This window comes from Quercus lobata, chromosome 10 (genome assembly GCF_001633185.2).
Source record: "Quercus lobata isolate SW786 chromosome 10, ValleyOak3.0 Primary Assembly, whole genome shotgun sequence".
NCBI classification, from domain to species: domain Eukaryota; kingdom Viridiplantae; phylum Streptophyta; class Magnoliopsida; order Fagales; family Fagaceae; genus Quercus; species Quercus lobata.
In genome coordinates this window covers 34,588,498-34,594,542 of record NC_044913.1, presented here as the reverse complement: position 1 = coordinate 34,594,542, position 6,045 = coordinate 34,588,498, and positions in this window count along the sequence as shown.

Here is a 6,045-nt window from a genome sequence, read left to right as displayed (position 1 = left end):
TCCAGACCTTTTTCCAGGCTCTCTTGGATCATGATACCAATGAGTATAACGACATTCAATTACTCCTTGTTTTGTCAGAGCAATTCTGGGACATTACTTGCACTTTCCATTTTCCAGGCTTGAGAGTTAGAGATTGTTTTACCCATAATTCTCTACATCATTTCTCTAAAGTTTCCATATACTCCCACCTCTCCATCTACACATCCTTGAGAGGTTCTTAACTCAAACACTTACCTCACCCACTTTGAGTATTGAGAGAAGTTTTGGTGCCTTTGGGAAGCATTGGAAGAAGCCATTGAGTGGCAAATGCAATCGCGCAAAATTTCAGGATCCAGATAATTAGTGAAGACAAGACTCCGAGAAATCCATTGGTAGTAAGAGTTTGGAGAGCTCAAGTACATTGGGTAGATTAGACTTGGAGGGTCTTTTTGATATTCATGTACTCCAACTTATTCACTAGTGAATCGATTTCGGCTTGGAGGGCCGCGGAGAGATTTTCGCCGAGTACTTTGGTTTCCTCTTCGATAACACATCTTGGTGTTATCTTGTGTTTGCATCTCTCTTCCCTACTCTTTAAGCCTTACATTTATTGCTCACTGTACTTGCTTATGGCTTAGAGTAGTGTTACCAGTTTATTAAGCATGCTTTACTCTTGTTCCGCACTTAAATAAGTTAGAGTAAAAGCAACTAAGCCGTAATTTAAAATTATGAGTCTAAACAAGCATTAGTGCTTTCACACTAATTGAGTTTTCACTAAGATTACAAATTATATCACATCACCTTCTCAAATGGGGGTGATCTTACCTTATTTATTGGTAGAGATGTAATAATTTATTGAATTGACAAAATTTGCCCATACTAAAATATATATATATATATATATTTTTTACTCATGAGCATTACCAAAATATCAAAAAACCTCTAAAATACTCCAAAACCTCTAAAATGACCAAAATACCCTTAGAACTTCCAAAATAACTAAAATGCACCACGAATATCTAAAATATCCCAAAAACCTAAAGAAAATTACCAAAATGACCCCAAAATCTCTAAAATGGCCGCAATACCACCAAAACTTTTAAAATGACCAAAATACCATCCTTGAAATCTTTGAAAATAACCAAAATACTCCTAAACCTAAAAAATTGGCCAAAGTACACTCAAAACCTCTCAAACGAGCAAAATACCCCTAAACCTCAAAAATGACCAAAATACCCTCGAAACCTCAAAAATACCCCAAAACCTAATAAATTACTAAAATTACACCGAAACCTCTCAAACAACCAAAATACCCTGAAACCTCTAAAATGAGCAAAAATACTTTAATACCTCTAAAATGATGAAAAATACCCTCAAACCAAAAAAATGACAAAAAAAAAAAAAAATACATCGAAACCTCTAAAATAACCAAAATAATCTTGAAACCACTAAAATGACCAAAATACCCCCAAAACCTAAAAACAACAAAAAAAATACCCTGAAACCTCTTAAATGACCAAAATAGCCCTCCAATCTCTAAGGCAAAATAACTATTTTGGTCCTTACATTTTAAGGTCATGGTCAATTTGGTCCTTATATTTTGATAGCGGTCAATTTGGTCCCTGTTATTTTCAATTTGCAATTAATTTGATCCTTACCATTAACTCACTAATGGAAAATGCCCACATGGCAAACAAATTGTATTGTTGGCATGCCTAATATTAAAATATTAAATAAAATGCTGATGTGTCTATATTTTAGTGACCATTCAGTGCTTACATGGCAAAAAAAGCCCCATCAGCTTTTTCTTTTTCTTTTTTTAATTTCTTCTCCAATTGTTTCCTTTCTTTGTTTTATCTTTTATTTTTCTTACAATTTCGTTAACCAAAGATAATTTTATTTTACTTTTACACAATGTTCTTCATTGTTCTTCCCCTGAACCCAGAATCTGTAGTTACTAACCAAACAAAATTTTTACCTCATCATTTACTTTACTAGATATTTTTTGGCTCAACACCATTCATTATTCTTCTTCCCCAAACCCAGAATCTGTAGTTGGAGAGTTTAACCAAATCTAAACATTCTCACAAATTATAAACTACAAACCCATCTTTAGCAACTTCGTGGAGGAGCTTCAGCGTTTGCAGCAACAACCGTTGACATCTTATCAATCAGAAATTTCGTTTAGTTTTTCTCTTGTTTTCTCAGCAAACAAACAGAGGCTCAATCCAAATACACATCCAAATCAAACCAGTAAATCAACCCAAACCAAACCCACAACCAAATCAAAAAATCTTTTGTTGTCGTACCCAGTAGATTCGTCATACGGCATCGTGGCACTAGATTGTATCTAAACTCCAAACACCAAGCAGTGCTTTTGGGATGGGTTTATACCCAGTGGATTAGGAGAAATTATACACTTATTTAAAATTGCTGAGTCAGTAATCAATTTCTGTTTTTTTTTTTTTTTTAAATCTAACTCACCAATTTTAAACAGGTGGGAATCTTTTAGTGTAATGGTGGACCACATCACTTGTCCACCATGAGAAATTTATAATTTCTCGTGGATTAGGGATGGGTTTCAGTTGTTGGTTTTGGGCCTTTAGTTGATGGAGGTCAGGTGGGTGGCTTATGGGTCTCGAATGGTTAGCTTTTGAGATGAAGGTGTTAGTTGATGGTGGATTTTTTTATTCTGATTGTTTGAGAGAGTGGCTTAAGAAGAGGGAGATAAGACAACCACGAAGGAAGGAATTAATTGTGCTCTATTTCTTTAGGAGACAAGTGGGCTTTTTGGTTTCAACTTTTGACATATAAGACTTAAAGAAATTGAGAGATGGAGAGGTGGAGATTAAAGATTAAGGAGACTCAAACAGACGAAGGGCACTCTTCAATGTTTTTTTAATTTTTTTTAATTAAAGAAATTGTAAGAAATAAAAAATAAAAAATAAATTGTTATATATATATATATATATATTTAAAAAGCTGACATGGCTTTTTTTTTTATAAATAAGTGTTGAGGTGGCCACTAAAATTTAGACACATCAACATTTTATTTAATATTTTAATATTAGAAGTGCCAACAATGCAATCCGTTTGCCACATAGGCATTTTCCATTAGTGAGTTAACAGTAGGAACCAAATTGATTGCAAATTAAAAATAAGAGGGATCAAATTGACTGCTACCAAAATGTAAGGACCAAATTGACCATAACCCAAAAATGTAGGGACCAAAATAGTGTTTTCACCAATCTCTAAAATGACCAAAATAACAACAAAACCTCTAAAATGATCAAAATACCCCTGAAACTACTAGAATGAGCAAACAAAACTCAATACCTCGAAAATAACCAAAATACCCCAAACATCTAAAATGATTAAAATACACCTTAGAATCGCTAAAATGACCAAAATGCCCTGAAAACCTCTAGAATGAGCAAAAAAAAAACTTGAAACCTCTAAAATGACCAAAATACCCCAAAATCTATAAAATGAACAAAATACTCCTAAAACCTCAAATGAGCGAAAATTCCCACGAAACCTCTAAACTGGCAAAAATGCCAAAAAATCTATAAAATGACCAAAATATACCCAAACCTCAAAAATGACCAAAATTCTCTTGAAGTTTATAAAATGACCAAAATTCACAAGAATCTAAGATTACGGTGATGTAACATTACACCTTGATGTAAGGGGGCATTTGGTTTGCCATGATGTGCCTTTAATGTGATGTACATCACCTAAAGTGACATTAGGGTGTTTGGTTCATTTAATTTTTTCTACCATTATCGTAATCGAAGATTACAAATTATATCACATCACCTTCTCAAAATGACTAAAATGCACCACAAATGTCCAAAATATCCTAAAAACCTAAAAAATTATCAAAATGCCCCCAAAACCTCCAAAATGACCACAATACCCTCAAAACTTTTAAAATGATCAAAATACCATTGAAACCTCAAAAATTACCAAAATACCCTAGAAACCTCTAAAAATGACCAAAATACCCCTAAACCTAAAAAATGGCCAAACTACACTCGAAACCTCTCAAACGACCTAAATACCCTTGAAACCTCAAAAATGACCAAAATACCTCCAAAACCTCTAAAATGATGAAAATACCCCAAAAACCTAATAAATTACTAAAATAACCCCAAAACCTTTCATACCACCAAAATACCCTAAAAAATCTAAAATGACCAAAATACCCCTAAAACCTCTAAAATGAGCAAAAATACCTTGATACCTCTAAAATGATGAAAAATACTCTAAAACCTCAAAAATGACAAAAAATACCTCGAAACCTCCAAAATGACCAAAATACTCAAATAAAAGCGAAAAACCAAAGTTAGAAACTTTACCTCAACACTAGAACTCTTTAGAGCTTGCTTTTGACCGTTTCCCTTAGTCACTCTAGTCACAACCAATTCAAAATAAGTTAGTAAACTTTAGAACTCAAAGTTCAAGACAAAAAAAAGGTCCCAATCAAATAAAATTTACTTGAATGTTTTGTGAAAAACTCTCTTCGATTCACTATTTTCTAGTAAAGTGTTTTACCACCGGATTCTGTTTTCTTTGAAAAAGTATATTTTATGGCTTTATATAGTCGAAAAATAGGAGTTTTGGGTGGCTCTCAGACTTTGTAGGATTTATTCCAAACCAAGTTTTAAATGCAAAAAACTTGTCTTGCATAGTTTCTAGAACCCTTGCATGCGTACGCATGCACGTGTATGCGTACACATGCCCTAGGGTTTCCATAGCCTTTCTTTTCCAAAAATAAGTTATATTTTCCATAAAAACTTTCCTCAAGTCAATTTCCATTTGATTAGGCCCTAAACCAGCCCTAAACCAACCTTAGGCTTTAGAATTCTAACATCATTAGGAAACAAGGGCCCGAATCGTAAAGGGTATTAAATGCGGTGTCTACAATGATTGAGAGAGATTTGAGAAGTGAGATTGATTAGGGTTTGAGAATAGTTAGTGATATACATAGTTAGGATAGTTTAGTCATTTTAATGTATACAGGTCGAGTTCGGTTCGGGGCAGGTATGCATAATACCCACACCTGACTCGAACTCGCTACGGGTTGGTTTATTAAAATCCATACCCACCCCCAATGTTTCACGGGTTAGGTAAAACCCGCCTCCATTAGGGTCGAGTTGGGTAAAAATCTCCATACTTAATTCTAACCAGTATGGGGAAGCTATGACCAAGGAAGAAGGCTTGTGTTTTTATTCAATGATGATAGCTTACAGTTTTGATGTTGAAGTCGAACACTGTGGGTTTTATGAATGTTGTGATTCACTTAGAGTCTTTAGGTGTTTGGGATTTTGGTTTGGTAAAGTAATAAATGTATTTTGTTTTAGGAAAAAAAAAATCAAATTGATTATTTGTAAAATTAGCTATTTTTTTAATTTTGTTTAAGAACTCATAATGTACAGGTTTCTTCGTAGGTTTTTTTACAACTATTTTGTGTGGTATGGGCCATAGTGATAAAATAAAAATTGATAATGATTTCAAAGTGTTTTCTGCTTTTTTTTTTTTTTTAAGCATACGGAAGCTCAACTAAACACAATTAAATTTTGCTAAATAGATGTGTTTTTAGCCAATTTCTCTTTGTTTAATCATGTTTTTTTTAATGTTAATACTTACAAATGATTTCCTTAATTTCATCAAGATAATGAATTGAGTATTTGAGATTGAGATTTGCATATTTTGTTGTGAGAATAAAGTGGTTGAGGAAGTGTTTGATAGATTTTTTTAATTTATGTAATTTTAGGATATAAAAGTATTTTATACTTTAAATTTTTATTTATAGATTTCAAAATAATTTAATCAATTAAAAAAATAAATTTTACTTTTAACAGTAAATATTATAATATGTTATAGTCTAATAGCATCATAAAGTTTAAAAAATAAATAAATAAAATATGAATTAAGAAAATCAAGTTTCAAAGTATTAAATAATATTTTAGACAAATATAAATATTATATACAAAATAAATATCATATGTATATTTTAATATACATAAAAATGATTTCAAATAAAATTATAAAGTATCAACG